Consider the following 18752-nt stretch of genomic DNA (forward strand, 5'->3'; position numbering starts at 1 on the left):
AACTTTTTCCAACTGTTTGCTAAGAGCTGGCAACAAGCAGATAGGACTGCTGTTATAACCAGTTAAGGCCGTTTTACCCCTCTTGGGTAGCGGAATGACTTTGGCTTCCCTCCAGGACAAACACCTTCCTCTAGACTCAGATTAAAGATATGACAGATAGGAGTGGCCATATAATCAGCTACCATCCTATGTAGATTTCCATCTAAGTTGTCAATGCCAGGAGGCTTGTCATTATTGATCCATAACAATAATTCTGTGTAGTGTATGGTAAATATCAACAGTAATTAAAACTATATCAGTCAATCAATTATTTAATCAATTCACCTGGCCTTACCACTGTCAGTATAAAGAAAGAAAGTGTATAAAAAACATTTATGTCAGTCTCAATGAAAGACCATACTATGTTTATAATGACAAAGTGTTTTATGGAGTTGTTCATGTATCTATGACATCTCAACTAAGCTTGTGTACGCATTTCCATCGTAGTTGTTTAGACATCTGGTTGTATTAGTAACAAGAATATCAATTTATGGAACATTTAAGGCCGGTTTCCCAGACACAGATTAAGCCTATTCCTGGACTAAAAAGCATTCTCAAGAGATTCTCCATTGAAAGTGCTTTTTAGTCCAGGACTAGGCCTGATTTGTGTCTGGGAAACCACCTCTTAGATTCCTCATTTAAAATCTAGAAGATTATAGAACATTTCCCTTCAGCTAAGTGAGGCACCTCACAGCTGGTTGCAGAACTCTCAACCTCTTGTCTTCCTAAGAGAGCTACAGATAATAGTGCTGTGCTTTATTTAGCTAACTAGCTATGGAGCATTTTTGTTTTCCCCAGATGAGCAAAGTGATGCATCTAACGAGTGGGCGTCCTTAGCTCTGAGGATTGTGAAAAGTTTAGTTTCCTCGGGGCTGTGTGTGAGACAAACAGTAGATCCTCATATAAGCCGGGTTGGATCATTTTGCTACAGTTTTATCAAAATGTCCTTTCAGTGCTGTAATCGCCACATTTCTCTCCTTTTCTTTTTAAAACCAGTGGGTATCATATCTGGAAAGAGGAAGAAAAGAGGAATAGGTTGGTTGGGGTGACTGTTTGAAACGTGGGCGTTTCTTTATGACATATCTTACATGCTTGTGGTTAGATAACTGTTTTATCATGTTTTAGATGTCCTAAAGAGCAGACAGTCCATGCAGAACTGACACGGTAGCGGTACTCTGTCCTGTTCAGTTAATTGACACACTGTACATGGTGTTTATGACTCGGAACAACAGCCATCCTGCATAATCCCTAAACAACTAAACCTGAGCAACAGAACAGAACCAAAACACATCTAGCAAAGATGATGTTGAAATAAATCGATGAATTGCTTTCTAAAAATGTAGGTACTGCACCAAATTAATGCTATTGATTATTATATGTGTTAATGCATTTCGGACTCAAATACGCTACTGTTATAAAATCTTTCAATCAGCCTAGTATCTTAAGTTAAAACCATTGTGTCCTTACTTTGCATCTATGGACAGTTAACTAAACATCATACTTCGCAGAGTACTGTTCTCTTGTGGTAGGAGAACATGATTTGTAGTTGTTTTCTTCCCCCGGTCTTTGAGTCCATGTGATGTAAAACATGCTGTTATGAACCACAGAAACATTCAGAATCATTTACCGTGTGACTGTGGTCATGTCACAACGCAGTAGGGGGTCAGCTAAGGACAATCAGACATCCCTTATGGAGTGTGTTTCTTTCACACAACATTACTGTTCACAAAACACACACACACACACACCGTGGTTGGGGAAACTCCTGAGCCTTATCAAACTGTATGTACAGTATGCCTAGAGCATATCCTATATTACTACTGCTATACACACCTTTTCTATTCATATACTGTACACACCATTATATATATATATATATACAGTGGAGGAAAAAAGTATTTAGTCAGCCCCCAATTGTGCAAGTTCTCCCACTTAAAAAGATGAGAGAGGCCTGTAATTTTCATCATAGGTACACGTCAACAATGACAGACAAAATGAGAAAAAAAAATCCAGAAAATCACATTGTAGGATTTTTTATGAATTTATTTGCAAATTATGGTGGAAAATAAGTATTTGGTCAATAACAAAAGTTTCTCAATACTTTGTTATATACCCTTTGTTGGCAATGACACAGGTCAAACGTTTTCTGTAAGTCTTCACAAGGTTTTCACACACTGTTGCTGGCATTTTGGCCCATTCTTCAATGCAGATCTCCTCTAGAGCAGTGATGTTTTGGGGCTGTTGCTGGGCAACACGGACTTTCAACTCCCTCCAAAGATTTTCTATGGGGTTGAGATCTCCAGGACCTTGAAATGCTTCTTACGAAGCCACTCCTTCGTTGCCCGGGCGGTGTGTTTGGGATCATTGTCATGCTGAAAGACCCAGCCACGTTTCATCTTCAATGCCCTTGCTGATGGAAGGAGGTTTTCACTCAAAATCTCACGATACATGGCCCCATTCATTCTTTCCTTTACACGGATCAGTCGTCCTGGTCCCTTTGCAGAAAAAACCCCCCAAAGCATGATGTTTCCACCCCGATGCTTCACAGTAGGTATGGTGTTCTTTGGATGCAACTCAGCATTCTTTGTCCTCCAAACACGACGAGTTGAGTTTTTACCAAAAAGTTCTATTTTGGTTTCATCTGACCATATGACATTCTCCCAATCCTCTTCTGGATAATCCAAATGCACTCTAGAAAACTTCAGACGGGCCTGGACATGTACTGGCTTAAGCAGGGGGACACGTCTTGCACTGCAGGATTTGAGTCCCTGGCGGCGTAGTGTGTTACTGATGGTAGGCTTTGTTACTTTGGTCTCAGCTCTCTGCAGGTCATTCACTAGGTCCCCGCTGTGGTTCTGGGATTTTTGCTCACCGTTCTTGTGATCATTTTGACCCCACGGGGTGAGATCTTGCGTGGAGCCCCAGATCGAGGGAGATTATCAGTGGTCTTGTATGTCTTCCATTTCCTAATAATTGCTCCCACAGTTGATTTCTTCAAACCAAGCTGCTTACCTATTGCAGATTCAGTCTTCCCAGCCTGGAGCAGGTCTACAATTTTGTTTCTTGTGTCTTTTGACAGCTCTTTGGTCTTGGCCATAGTGAAGTTTGGAGTGTGACTGTTTGAGGTTGTGGACAGGTGTCTTTTATACTGATAACAAGTTCAAACAGGTGCCATTAATACAGGTAACGAGTGGAGGACAGAGGACCCTCTTAAAGAAGAAGTTACAGGTCTGTGAGAGCCAGAAATCTTGCTTGTTTGTAGGTGACCAAATACTTATTTTCCACCATAATTTGCAAATACATTTATTAAAAATCCTACAATGTGATTTTCTGGATTTTTTTTCTTCTCAATTTGTCTGTCATAGTTGACGTGTACCTATGATGAAAATTACAGGACTCTCTCATCTTTTTAAGTGGGAGAACTTGCACAATTGGTGGCTGACTAAATACTTTTTTCCCCACTATATATATATATATATATATATATATATATATATATACATATATACATATATACATGACCAAAAGTATGTGGACACCTGCTCGTCCAACATCTCATTCCAAAATCATGGAGTTGGTCCCCCCTTTGCTGCCATAATAGCCTCCACTCTTCTGGGAAGGCTTTTCACTAGATGTTGGAACATTTCTGAAGGGACTTGCTTCCATTCAACCACAAGAGCATTAGTGAGGTCGGGCACTGATGTTGGGCGATTAGGCCTGGCTCGCAGTTGGTGTTCCTATTCATTCCAAAGATGTTCGATGTGGTTGAGGTCAGGGCTCTGTGCAGGCCAGTCAAGTTCTTCCACACTGATCTTGACAAACCATTTCTGTATGGACCTCGCTTTGTGCACGGGTGCATTGTCATGCTGAAACAGGAAAGGCTCTTCCCCAAACTGTTGCCACAAAGTTGGAAGCACAGAATCATCTACAATGTCATTGTATGCTGTAGAGTTAAGATTTCCCTTCACTGGAACTAAGGGGCCTAGCCCGAACCATGAAAAACAGCTCCACACCATTATTCCTCCTCCACCAAACCTTACAGTTGGCACTATGCATTTGGTCAGGTAGCGTTTTCCTGGCATCCGCCAAATCCAGATTCGTCCGACGGACTGCCAGATGGTGAAGTGTGATTCATCACTCCAGAGAACGCGTTTCCACTGCTCCAGAGTCCAATGGCGGCGAGCTTTACACCACTCCAGCCGACACTTGGCATTGCGCATGGTCATCTTAGGCTTGTGTGCGGCTGCTCGGTCATAGAAACCCATTTCATGAAGCTCCCGACGAACAGTTCATGTGCTGACGTTGCTTCCAGAGGCAGTTTGGAACTCGGTAGTGAGTGTTGCAACCGAGGACAGACGATTTTTACGTGGTAAGTGCTTCAGCACTCGGCGGTCCCGTTCTGTAAGCTTGTGTGGCCTACCACTTCGAGGCTGAGCCGTTGTAGCTCCTAGACGTTTCCACTTCACAATAACAGCACAAACTGTTGACCGGGGCAGCTCTAGCAGGCCAGAAATTTGACGAACTGACTTGTTGGAAAGGTGGCATCCTATGATGGTGCAAATTTGAAAATCACTGAGCTCTTCAGTAAGGCCATTCTACTGCCAATGTTTGTCTATGGAGATTGCATGGCTGTGTGCTCGATTTTACACACCTGTCAGCAACGGGTGTGGCTGAAATAGCCAAATCCACTAATTTGAAAGGGTGTCCACATACTTTTGTATATATTAACAGTATATATATATTCCGGACTCTGACATTGCTAGTTCTGATATTTCTTAATTTCTTCTTTTAACTTTTTGGATTATGTGTGTATTGTTTGTGTATTGCTAGGTATTATTACTGTACTGTTGGAGGTAGAAACACAAGCATTTCACTGCACCTGAAATAACATCTGCAAATGTCTGTACGCGACCAAACAGCCAGCTTAAGCAGGGGCGTGGATGTCTGTGTGGATGTCTGTGTGAATTCCCAATAGGTGAATATGATTGTTGAGACTATAGAGTAAGAGTGCATGTTTTCCACACACCCATTTGACTCTTGTTTGACATTATTCATCGCTCAAGTGGTGGCATGCTTTTCATCACAACTTTAATTTGGCTCTGGAACAATTGTATAAAAGTTGAGATATCAGTAAGATAGCATGATGCACAGTTTAAATGTGTGTTGTTGTCAGATGAAAGCTAAAAATAGCAGTATACTGTTCATATAGTTTTTTCTGCCCTATCTGCATTTGTCACCTCTGAAATGACACATTTGGCCATTCAGTTGTTGAAACAATTTCTCAATTTTAAATGATGTTCTTCATATCCTGTAGTAGTCTTTTAAGCTACATCAAGATATCATATGTCATTGTCTGGACATGTTGTACAGCCACATGATTGCATTAAAACAATGAACTATTTTGTCTGCTTCTTCTTTGAAGAAAACCCACAAGCATCCCATTCCCATCTAGACCAAACAACATTCCACATCTCATGTTCCCGTCCATTATTTCCATATCCATGGCAGGGAATAAGTAAATACAAACTTTAATGTTTACTTTTCCCTTTAAAGACATCAATTACTCTCAAATAATTTAGGTCCTTATGGAAAGACATTTGCAAATATTGGCGGTCTAGTTGGATAATGTAAAGTCTGAAAGGAGAAGGCAGACAAGGTAACAGCAAGACTCAGACAGCTTAATTCACATATTTTCAGCCGAACCGTGGAACAACTTTTTGGTCTATTAGCAAACCACAGATGTTCTTTTCTGGGAGAAAAACTCATTTTCTCCTTTGCTGATCCAGATCATTTTTATCCATCTGTAAAATAGGTGGTTTTCTAATGCTAGCCACTTTATGAACTGTTTGGTTAGGAGTGGTTGATTTTCCTGCTCACCATAACAGTTATTTGTGAGATGATATCTGTGCAGAAGCTGAAAGTACTTTGGCCAGTTAAAGTACCATCAGTAGCCTTGGTCTTGTAGTATCTGGGCAGCAGGCCTCCTGCCAGATGTGGAGCATCCATCTGCTCTCCACCCGCGTACTATAAATTACACAGTATGACTTAATAGTGAGATAGTATGGCTAAGAACCTCAGTCTGGAAACCTATTTTACCACTGTAGGAGAGAGACGGAATCGGAAGGTTCTTCTTAGTCATGATCCACAATATGAAATAAAATCCACTTCTTTCCCATAGCATACACATCATGACTTCATAGTGAATTAGATTGTCCAGAAACATCATACTGGCCAGAAAGCCCCAGTCTGGAAATGGAATATCCTGCCACTGTAGAGGGGAGACAGGTGGAGAGAGTCAGTGGAACCAGAAGTGTCTTCTTAGACATGATGATCCACACACTCTTACAAAAAAAAGGTTATATCTAGAACCTAAAACGGTTCTTCAGCTGTCCACATAGGAGAACCCTTTGAAGAACCCTTTTTGGTTCCAGGTAGAATCCTTTTGGCTTTCATGCAAAACTCTTTCCACAGAGGGTTCTACATGGAACCCAAAAGTGTTCTAGCTGGAACCAAAAAGGGTTCTCCTATGGGGACAGCCGGAGAACCCTTTTGGAGTGTAGAATGAAATGACTGTCACAGTAGCTGCTATATCACAATGACATGAGTCAGTAGGGTCAAAGTTAATCTACAGTATAATCTAATGTAGACTATCACTTCATATTTTCGGCCAGACTTGTGATGAATGTAGCAGAATGTGGGAATATGATTATTCCTGGGTTTATACAGAATGCATGTACTTTAGTAGAGAGTTGGATTGTCTAATTGATGCAGGGGATTACCCAGGCATTGATTGAGGACTATGCTTTGGGGGAGTTGTTTACATCTTATCAGACTGATACTGTTCTCCTCTCCCAGGCTGACTGCATCTGTATGAAATGAAGTGGCAATAACCTAGAACCACAAAGACCCCTGGGAACAATTTAGAAGGATTCCCAGAATTCAAGGGCCTAGGACAGTATATCACACAGACAGGAAACAAACACTAAGAGTTTGAATTCCGAATTTAGGCTAAAGCCTCATAGTGACTGCATCATGTTATACTAATACAGTAAATGTTACCTCTCATACTTATTAGAAATGTAATCCACTCATTCCTGGGGGAAAAACTGTTGATTACAGTAATCCTTAAGGACAAGACGAACCACAAACATTGTCTGTGCGCGTAGATCAAACATCTGCTGTGTGCAGCGTGAGGCTGTCCTATCGCCTCTTACCACAGAACATGGGCCATCATTTTCTTTTCATTTTCTGACAATTCCACATGATGAATCACCACCATTCATCGCCACCCAGCAGGTGATCTACTGTGCACGGCCACGCACGGCCGACGTTCATTACGGTGTGTCCAGTTTTTTAGACTGCTTCTGATCCACTGTGTGACTCCTACAATCCACTATCACTCATCACTAGCCACCATGAGGGCTACTGTACTGTCATGCCTACAGGAGTCTCAACTCCCTATCTGATTCCTGTATGATTCCTCAATCACTCATCTGTTATTCTAGAGGGGAGCAGCCAGGAGTCTGCAGCATTGACGAGCAGACAGCCATGTCATAACACGCCTTTACAGGTGGGCCGTACCAACACCCAACCCGTGTCCTTCCCATACCTCTATGGTGCCTATCTTTTTTATCTTCACATTCCTAAGCAGGCAGGGGCGACACGCGGGGACCTGCAAAGAACCGGTGGAAAAATACTGTCTTTACCACACATCAGGGACAATTCATGTTAATTGGCATGCTTGAATTGTGTGAAAAAATGTGCACCTTTTGGTTAAACTGCTGTAACAAACTGGTGTAAAAGCTTGGGTGACTCAGTTTAAAACTGTACAGTGAAACAACTCTAAAATAAAGACTACATTTTGAAACCATATAGACACAGTATCAACACTGGAATGAGTACAAATTCAATCTCTCTGTGCCACAGCCTTTTCTACACAGTCTTCTGTTATCAGATCCGCTGTTTTGAACTTCCATTTGGATGTTTGTTTTGTGCCTGAGCAGTAAAAGGCCATTAGCTCCTCTGATGGCAGGCAGGCCATTTAGTCTGCCTGGGGCTTTGTTTTTCCAAGGCATATTCTCATGGCTAGAAGAGTAACGGGTGAAAAAGGACAACCCTGACTTTGCTGAACTTTGACAGATTTTTTTGCAAAAACAAATGTTCTTATTAATCGATTAACACTTCCTATGACTTATTCTATGTATTGTTTGTTTACAGGCAGTGAGGATTAATATTTTATATCAGACTTCCTGTGAAAACTTAATTTGCTTGTATCAACGTAATCCTTCCTATTGGCTTACTGTATTTGTTTGGATACGGGTAGTGAGACGAAGATTAGCCTTTTAGTGACGAACAGCAGCATACAGAATTTTGCAGGATGCTGATTTGTTGTTGCTGGGAAAGAATGTCTGTTCTGACAGCTCAGAATGCTGGAAATTCGGGAGGAATTGTTGGCACATCTCGGTGTGGATATTGTTTGAACATTGCCCTTGTGACACACTAATGTTTGTGCTGGCGTGGATGTATCACCTTTAGGCAAGAGAGAGCACAAATTAATGGGAGTGTTTAAGTTACTCTTTACTTTTCACATATTTTCCTTTAATTTTGTGTTTACCAGACCTGTCAAGTACCATTTGAATGTTTTTATTTAATTTTTGTCTGTCTGTACTGTGTCAAGTTTGTTAAAATAAGAAACTACCGTAATTTTCGGACTATGAGCCGCGCCTTTTTTCCAATTTTTCGACCCTGCGGCTTATATAACGGTGCGGCTAATCTATGGATTTTTACAGCTAACGGCCACTAGAAGACCTCCTAAATCTATGGATTTTACAGGTTACAGTCCACCAACTTTAACTCTATGGGCTCTATGACCGGTCCGCGCCCCCCACCTTTAAGCGGCGGGCTCCAGCAGGAAAAGCTGGAGGCCGGAAAAGAGTGAGACAGGTAGCGCGCAAAAGTAAAAGTGGAACCGAGAGTGGTACGAGAGACAGAACGAGAGACAGAACGTTAGCAAGACAGACAGACATTACGAGAGCGAGACAGTTTGTGCAAAGGAAGTTTTCATGCACAAACCCTCATTATGGAAAACAAACGTAGAAATGCATATGATGCAGCTTTTAAGTTAAAGGCAGTCAATCTGGCTGTCAAAACATCCACGATCATTAACGGGTTCCGAAAGGCTGGACTGCTGCGTGATGAAGAGGAGGACGTCGCCACAGCTGAGGCCCTTCAGAGGCTGTTCGATTCCGACAGTGACGAAGAGGAGTTCGTTGGTTTTGAGAGCGACAACGAAGGAGAGAGGAGAGTGGCTGACGAAGCCACCCTGAGCCTGTTCGTTTCCAACACTGAAGATGAGGACTTTGGTGGTTTTAGTACGCAGGAAGAAGACGGAGATGAGGATTAATGACTTGACTTTTCTGGTTACAGCCGTGTACTGCACCTTAGCCTAAAAGATGAAGACAAGGATTAATGACTTTTCTGGTAGGCTGATTACCGTATATTTTAAGCAGCCGTGTTGCTGCAACTTTAGGCTTACGCGCTTACTGTCGTGTTACAGGCACTTATTTTGCACTTTAAAAAAAAACACATTTAATTTAGCCATTGTATTGCCTCGTCAAGCGCTGTAAGCTTTGTTTTTTGTTATGGTACTACTGTAGGCTATAATGTAGATAAATATTCAAAGATGTGCACACTTTTTCAAGGTTTTTCAAAAATAACCAAAGTTAAGTGGTTAAATGATTGTGACACTATTAACTAATTTTGCTGGGGAACCCCTAGCACTCCCTCAAGGACCACTGGTTGAAAACCACTGCTGTAGATCACTGCCGGTATGTGCACTGGGAGCGCACCGTTTAAGTTTGAAAGTTGAAAAGTTTGTGTGTCTGAAACGCTATGTGATACAGTACAGTTTACACAGCACAGTATATGTTCTGTAGCTCCTATTGCACTAAATGGTAACACTTGAATACGTTATGCAAATATGCAACTTGTTTGTTGAAATGTTAATAAATGGGAGCTTCCTCAAGCAGCCATCTCTTTCCCTGTCATGAACCCTGCGTCCTGAGTCTGTTCCTGCCTGGGTTGCCGTTTTTCTGCTCGGTATCTCCTGTTTTCCCAAAGGTTCCTGAACGCACCCTGTCCGGTTGCCGGGCGACGTTGCTAGGCGGGTGATCTCTCGATTACCCGCACCTGCTTCTCATCAGCCTCGGCACACCTGGTCCTGATCATCACCCCTTCTTAAGCTCTGACCTGACATCCATTCCCTGCCGGATCGTTAGCCATTAACATCATTCTCTCGGAACTTTCACCCAACCCCTGCCGTGCCATCATTTAATCTTCCACTTCACCTCCACCTACTCATCTCCGCCACCCGTTTCGTCTCCTGGATTATTCTGCATCCTTTTGAATCTGTAAATAAACACTCACCTTCGTTCAACTCACCTTGTCCTGGTCTGCTTCTGGGTTCGGTCTTAGAGAACCGTGACATTCCCGACAATCCCCTCTGTGCACGAACCCTTACATATGGTAATTAAACATTAAAACACCTGCGGCTTATAGTCCAGTGCGGCTTATATATGTACACATCATTCAATATCATTCAATTTAGCTGCTGCAGCTTATACTCCGGTGCGCCTTATAGTGCGGAAAATACGGTAATTAAATTTGAACTTGTGTGAACTTTGGGTTGGAGAAAAAGTGCACTTCTGTGTGTGGGCCTGCAGGAAACGTGATGACAACTATCCATATGCTTTAATACTTTACTACAATCTTACAAGAAACTGAAACTGGGAATGGGAAATCAGGTGCCTAGTAAGAAAATGGAAGAGAAAGTACCACAGAAAATGTGTATCAAAACTATCCCAAGGAGGCCTCCCAAGTGGAGCAGCGGTCTAAGGCACTGCATCGCAGTGAAAGAGGTGTTACTACAGACCCGGGTTCGATCACAGGCTGTGTCACAGCTGGCCGCGATCGGGAGACCCATGAGGCAGTGCACAATTGGCCCAGCGTTGTCCGGGTTAGGGGAGGGTTTGGCCGGCCGGGATGTCCTTGTCCCATCGCGCTCTAGTGACTCCTTGTGGCTGGCCGGGCACATGCACAGTGACTTCAGTCGCCAGCTGTACAGTGTTTCCTCTGACAAATTGGTGCGGCTGGCTTCCGGGTTAAGCAAGCAGTGTGTCAAGAAGCAGTGCTGCTTGGCGGGGTCGTGTTTTGGAGGACGCATGGTTCTCGACCTTCGCCTCTCCCGAGTCCGTACGGGAGTTGCAGTGATGGGACAAGACTGTAACTACCAACTGGGGAGAAAAAGGGTTAAATAAATAACGATCCCAAGGAAAAGATCCCAGTAAATCAGATGTTAATGCATGAAACTTTGCTTCGGCTCATTATGTTGTGCAGACTACTGATCCTCTAAGTCAAAGTCCCAGAGATAGGATTACGTTCTTTCAGATCTCACTTCAACACAGGATGGATGCAGAAACATGGAGGGAAGTTTGTACTAGAAACACTCAACAACAACAATGCACCACTGTCATTAGTTATTTGAGAGAAAGGGTCAGTTTTAGGTCAGAAAACACCCCAGATTGCATACAAACCCAGAACGTTCCCAGAACACATTTTGTTATTACATTACCTGAAAACCTAATAATAACCTTAGGGGAATGTTCTGTGTGGTGGTTGTTACAGATGTTGTGCACAACATTTTTTGTGAATGTTAGGAGAACATTCCTAGGATATTTAATTTAAAACATTTTCTGAAAATAAATGAACAAATGTTTTTAAAAACATTATTTGAATGTTTTTGGGATGTTATCATCCTAATGTTAGATAAAACCATAACTATAACTTAATGGGAATGTTAGCTAATGTCCTGGGAATGTTCCTGGTTTGCTGGGGATATTCAACATGGTCCTCAAAACCAAGAGATTTGAGGACCATGATTAATTAGGATACTGATTCACCAGAAAAGAGAGATATGGGGGTTGAGACCATCCCCCAAAAGTTTAAATAGTCTCTGAATAAAAGTTAGTTGTTCAGCTGTGGTATACAATGTCCAAATCAAACAAACAAGGAGAAGTCAGACAGCTACAGAGTATTGTTTTTAATCTACCACATACGGAGAGAAAGGGGAGCAAAAACAGACAAGAGGACATTTTACTCCAAATCGGAAAACAAATTAATCTCATCATGGGAAATGTACCACTGTACATCTGGATATCATGGACCTCCCGCAAAAAACCCTGACCCCTTTACTGAGGTCTTCACAGCTACAGTATTCCACTGTCTACATTCCCTTTCTCCCCCTCTCTCTGTCTCACTCACTCACTCACTCCCCCACCCCCTCTGTCTCTATTTTTCTTTCTTTCTTTCTTTCTTTCTTTCTTTCTTTCTTTCTTTCTTTCTTTCTTTCTTTCTTTCTTTCTTTCTTTCTTTCTTTCTTTCTTTCTTTCTTTCTTTCTTTCTTTCTTTCTTTCTTTCCTCCCCCATTGTCTTAATCTCTCATAATTCGTCTGGTACAGAAAATGTAACACCTCTGTAATTCTAGCTCCACTCCCAGGTTGCTTAGAAACCTAGACTTTGTTTCCCATGGTAACTGTTGGTAGCCAATCCCTGTGGAGCAAGAGGAGCTAGTGTCCTGGTCACAGCTGTGTGATTGGGCTCCCCTGCGGTCTCTGCATCCTCCATGTACTTGAATGACACTTCAGGGACTAGAGTAAAGATCATGGAAGAGTGATTAGACATGGTGATGTTCTGTTCAATCTGGATGAATGTTCATTCTTAGTGGATTTCAGGGAAGAGAGTACATTCAGTGTTTAATATCTGTACAGACCAATGTATAGAAAGGCCGGAAGGACCCTCCCAGCTGCCACCCTGACTGATCTTACAAATCATGCATTGTCTACACACAGTATATATCAGTGATGTGTAAATCTGAAAACCATGTTTCAACAAAATTGTCATTTGAGTTTCACGGTCAGCGTGGAACTTGTAACTACTGTATACAGTGTAATTCATGGAGACATTTATGTGAGATGGAACAGTTTGTTCTTGAGAAACAGGGGTGAAATTATAACGAACCATTTGACACTATCTGACTCATTCTTAACCTGAACTAGCAAGATTTTCGTCCTTTAGAAAAACAAAACATGTATCCCAGCCAAACATTGAATCATCTGATATGACACAAACGATATGTTTCCACCCTAGTTTACGGGATGAGATATAAAGTTAAACTCCATCGAAAACAACCCAGTATTCACCCAGTAACTGATGGTTAGAAGGAAACTACAGAATTGGGCTGCCAGTGAAAGAAAAACGTTCTCTTTGGCAGTTAGTCATTTGCCACTCCCGTGAACTGAGCCACCTTTTTGTTCATCTCTAAATCCCCATGACTATACAAACCTTCAGAGCAGTCACTCTATGAAACATCAAAGTCCTCTCCTCTGGCTAAGGCCTTATAGCTGCAAGCCTAATAATGTTGTACCCTAAACAAAAGCTTCATCTGCAGAACTGTGCCCACATTATTCAACCCCTGAACGGCTTCTTTTAAAGTGTGGCAGTACACCCGGTCCCTTATATAAAACACATCTGGCAGGGCAGGAATGTAAACTAAATGTTATCAGTCATCTGTGTTGGCTTGATGATTAGTGAACCACATCCATTGAGTCCTTTGTGACCTCTTTTTGACTCTGCAAACCGCCAGACAAACAGGCCAACTCTGGCCCTGCTCACATAAGAGCTCAGAAGATCCTGATCGAGAGGTTAATTGTGATAATTATGAATAGGAATGTACTGCTGCAGATCTGTGTGTGTTTAGTGTAATCCTTGATAGAGGAGCAAAAGTTTTTTTTGCATGTTTAATTTAAAGAAAATGCTGTTCAATTAACTTTGAAAGTTTGTGGTTGATCATTAATAAATACACATTTTAAAGATCAACTTACAGTGTCATACTTAATATGGTAGATACAGTGCCTTCCGAAGGTATTCACACCCCTTGACTTCTGTTGTGTTACAGCCTGAATTAAAAATTGATGGAATTTAGATGTTGTGTTACTGGGCTACACACAATACCCATAATGTCAAAGCGGAATTATGTTTTTAGATTTTTTTTCTACTTAATACAAAATTAAAAGCTGAAATGTCTTGAGTCAATACGTATTCAACCCCTTTGTTATGGCAAGCCTAAATAAGTTCAGGTATCAACATTGGCTTAACAAGTCACATAATAACTTGCATGGACTCACTCTGTGTGCAATAATAGTGTTTAACATGATTTTTGAATGACTACCTCATCTCTGTACCCCACACATACAATTATCTTTAACGTCCCTCAGTCAAGCAGTGAATTTCAAACACAGATTCAACCACAAAGACCAGGGAGGTTTTCTAATGCCTCGCAAAGAAGGGCACCTATTGGTATATATATATATTCTAAAAAGCAGACATTGAATATCCCATTGAGCATGGTGAACTTATTAATTACACTTTGGATGGTGTATCAATACACCCAGTCACTACAAAGGTACAGGCGTCCTTCCTAACTCAGGAAACCACTCAGGGGCTTCACCATGAGGCCAATGGTGACTTTAAAACAGTTACCAAGTTTAAAACATGCATCCTGTTTGCAGAGAAGCACTAAAGTAAAACTGCACAAAATGTGGCAAAGAATTTAACTTTATGTCCTGAATACAAAGCGTTATGTTTGGGGCAAATCCAATACAACACATCACTGATTACCACTCTGGAGTTGCATACCAAGACGACATTGGATGTACAATCCAGGTGTGCAAAGCTCTTAGAGACTTACCCAGAAAGACTCACAGCTGTAACCCTGCCAAAGGTGATTCTAACATCAGTGGCGGTCGGTGCCATTTAAGGTAAGGGAGGACGATTCATTTTTAATGAGCATGGCCTTATTTCTATTACAGCATATTGGATGACTATCATTCATATTCCATTCACCCAGCTCAATGTAACATCGATAAGTTTAGGCTACTACATGATACTAAAATGTTCCCTATACATATCATGAGGTTGCTACAACCTAGCCTACAAATGAAAGTTTACAACATAAGTGCACAGGTCGAGAGAAAAATTTGAGTAATCAAGGTGGCAGATAGTGACACATTTAATACCGCTTTGCACACTCTTGCCTGCATCTAGCTGATCTAAAGTGTCAACATTAGTCCAACATTTGCAAATGAGAGCTTCTATTGGACAAATTCACGGATGTTTATCCCCATTTCGTTCCATTTGCTTCCGTGTAAGAAATGTTTTTCAACAGAATCGGCAGAATGAATACACCCTTGATCACCCGCAAACACAGTTCACTTTCATAGCAGCCACATACAAACAGCATGATCACTTGGCTCATTGTATAATTCCTTCTCGCATCTACGCACTCTCCTTCTCTCACCTTTTCCCTTTTTGTGGACAACACAACAGCTGTCTGTGACCAGGCGAAAAAACCTTTCCAAACCAAACCTTTATACCATAGCTAACCGCTACACATAGCCTAACGGTAGCTAACTCCGTTCCGTACATATGTGGGCAACCGCAGCATTCAAACGAGGCTGCAATGAAAACTAATGGGACTGTAGCGACTGTGTTGGCATCAAAATCAAGGGTGTGAACTAAGTTTCAATTCAGCGTTGATTGACATGGTAAGCACGCATTATTCAATTAATTATGTGCCATACAGCCTCTTTCCACCAGGTGTAGCGCTTCTCTCGCAGATTAACCTCTTAAGGATCGGACCCTTTTTTTTCAATTTTCGCCTAAAATGACATACCCAAATCTAACTGCCTTTAGCTCAGGACCTGAAGCAAGGATATGCATATTCTTGATAACATTTGAAAGGAAACCGGAACACCTACAGTTTAATTGTGAAGATACATTTGGTACCGCCCTAAAAACCCTATTCAAATTCGACTCAAACCTTCAAATAGGTATGTAATGAGACATAATATAAACTCTTTAAGTGTTTTATTTACATTTTAGAGGTGATAAGTTGGACAAATCGGGTGAAAAAAGCCGGTTCCCTACACGACATATCTCCCCCTTTCACTATGACGCAGTAGCTTTCGCTTCCTCATCCGCCATTTTAAAAAAAGACCTGGCGGAGCTCCATTGCTTTCTTCAATCATGCAGAGATGGGCAGCATGATGGTCTCGTCATTGATTTTGCTGGAAAGGGGAGAAAATGTGCTTTACGATGGTATTCATATTACAGTTGACCTGGAAGTATTACATTTTGGGGGCGCTAAAATAAGGTCAAATGTACGGAACAGCGTGATGTACCAAAGTGCGTTAGCTATCGTGACGTCATCGTCACCATATTAGCTAATGTCATAGTCAACATAGCTACTAGAACTAACATGTTAGTAAACTCGCTACAATCATGCAGTACAGTGTAGTCAAGCAGTTTAGCAGTTACACTGGCGAGCCCCAGTGGCAATAAATTAATAAAACCAAAAGCTTACCTTGACTTGGAAGAATTCCAGTGCTGGATAGCCATAGCCAGCTAGCTAACATAGCATTCCTCTCTGTTTGAGCCGTGTGTTTGAGTAGGCTAAATTAGCTAGCTGCATTCGCTAGACACGGACATGTATGATCTGCTTGGCGTGTTAACACACTGGTGGTTTGTTGTGGCCGAGTATTGGTGCTAAACCGTGTTGTTGGAGGCTGGCATGTGTGGTGTCCAAGTCAACGTTGCTAATTATGCTGTGATGATAAGAAGTCCGCTTACACTGTTCTTTGATTATAAAGATTTATTGTATCAAAGTTCACAGTATTAATTTACAGATATCTGCAGTTATATCTGGAGAGAAACGGTCAATCTGTTGATCCAATATGTTGTCTCTCCCTTCTTTGTTTAAGACATGGTATTTATAATCTATGTGACATAGTATGGCATGATTTTAATAAACCAATCCCCGGCTTTCACATATCTCCAAATGTCCTCTATTCCAAGAAACCTATGTAGCAATGCTTTTCCAAATGCTTCAGCAAAGCAGAGTAAAGTTCATCTATTACACCATTTGCAAACATCAGCAAAATCAATAGACCTTCAGACACTACACATGCTAGTTGACTGTGGCGTCATAGGACTAGGTGCCCTGGACGGTTTTCACGGAAGAATACTGTACCAAGTTAGCTAGCTGAATAAACTAAGTTAGTCTATTCCTAGAAAACATTGAACCGCTGTAGTTTACAACAATTATAGTTTCTGAGGTGGAAGTTGGGAGAGTTATATTTGGGTGTTTCAGTGAAACGTAAGTGAGGGAGGCCCCGCTCTCTCGCTTTCCCATATGTTTAGGTCATTTCATTCCGATCTCCTTTGCATTATTGTAGCCATTTTCTGTAGCCTGTCAACTATGCCTCTGTCTATCCCTGTTCTCTCCTCTCCGCACAGGCTATACAAACGCCTCACACCGCGTGGCTGCTGCCTCTCTAACCTGGTGGTCCCTGCACGCACGACCCACGTGGAGTTCCAGGTCTCCGGCAGCCTCTGGAACTGCCGTTCTGCGGCCAACAAGGCAGAGTTCATCTCAGCCTATGCTACCCTCCAGTCCCTCGACTTCTTGGCGCTGACGGAAACATGGATTACCACTGAAAACACTGCTACTCCTACTGCTCTCTCCTCGTCTGACCATGTGTTCTCGCATACCCCGAGATCATCTGGTCAGCGGGGTGGTGGCACAGGAATCCTCATCTCTCCCAAGTGGACATTCTCTCTTTTTCCCCTGACCCATCTGTCTATCTCCACATTTGAATTCCATGCTGTCACAGTCACTAGCCCATTCAAGCTTAACATCCTTGTCATTTATCGCCCTCCAGTTTCCCTTGGAGAGTTCATCAGTGAGCTTGACGCCTTGATAAGTTCCTTTCCTGAGGATGGATCACCCCTCACAGTTCTGGGGTTCTTTAACCTCCCTACGTCTACCTTTGACTCATTTCTCTCTGCCTCCTTCTTTCCACTCCTCTCCTCTTTTGACCTCACCCTCTCACCGTCCCCCCTAGTCACAAGGCAGGCAATACGCTTGACCTCATCTTTACTAGATGCTGTTCTTCTACTAATCTCACTGCAACTACCCTCCATGTCTCCGACCACTACTTTGTATCCTTTTCTCTCTCGCTCTCCTCCAACACTACTCACTCTGCCCCTACTCAGATGGTAATGCGCCGTCGCAACCTTCGCTCTCTCTCTCCCTCTACTCTCCTCTTCCATCCTATCATCCCTTCCCTCTGCTAAATCCTTCTCCCTCTGGTCTCCTGATTCTGCCTCAACCCTCCTCTCCTCCCTTTCTGCATCCTTTGACTCTCTATGTCCCCCTATCCTCCCGGCCGGCTCGGTCCTCCCTCGTGCTCTGTGGCTTGACGACTCATTGCGAGCTCACAGAACAGGGCTCGGGCAGCCGAAGCGGAAATGGAGGAAAACTAGACTCCCTGCGGACCTGGCATCTTTTCACTCCCTCCTCTCTACATTTTCTTCCTCTGTTTCTGCTGCTAAAGCCACTTTCTACCACTCTAAATTCCAAGCATCTGCCTCTAACCCTAGGAAGCTCTTTTTCACCTTCTCCTCCCTGCTGAATCCTCCTCCCCCCCTATTTTTTTCCTATTTTGTTGCATTACAACCTGTAATTTAAATGGATTTTTATTTGGATTTCATGTAATGGACATACACAAAATAGTCCAAATTGGTGAAGTGAAATGAAA

General features: G+C 42.2%; 1 long non-coding RNA gene across 1 annotated transcript; it reads right to left on the reverse strand.

The window, feature by feature from the left end:
- Positions 1-12515: 12515 nt before the first annotated feature.
- LOC123488411 lies at positions 12516-16558 on the reverse strand. Its single transcript, XR_006660056.1, has 3 exons — positions 16517-16558; positions 16029-16220; positions 12516-12743 (listed from the first exon to the last, which is right to left on the reverse strand). It is a non-coding gene; the product is annotated as an uncharacterized LOC123488411 (long non-coding RNA).
- Between the last annotated feature and the right edge of the window lie 2194 nt (positions 16559-18752).

The sequence above is a fragment of the Coregonus clupeaformis genome, unplaced genomic scaffold (genome assembly GCF_020615455.1).
Source record: "Coregonus clupeaformis isolate EN_2021a unplaced genomic scaffold, ASM2061545v1 scaf2278, whole genome shotgun sequence".
NCBI lineage: Eukaryota > Metazoa > Chordata > Actinopteri > Salmoniformes > Salmonidae > Coregonus > Coregonus clupeaformis.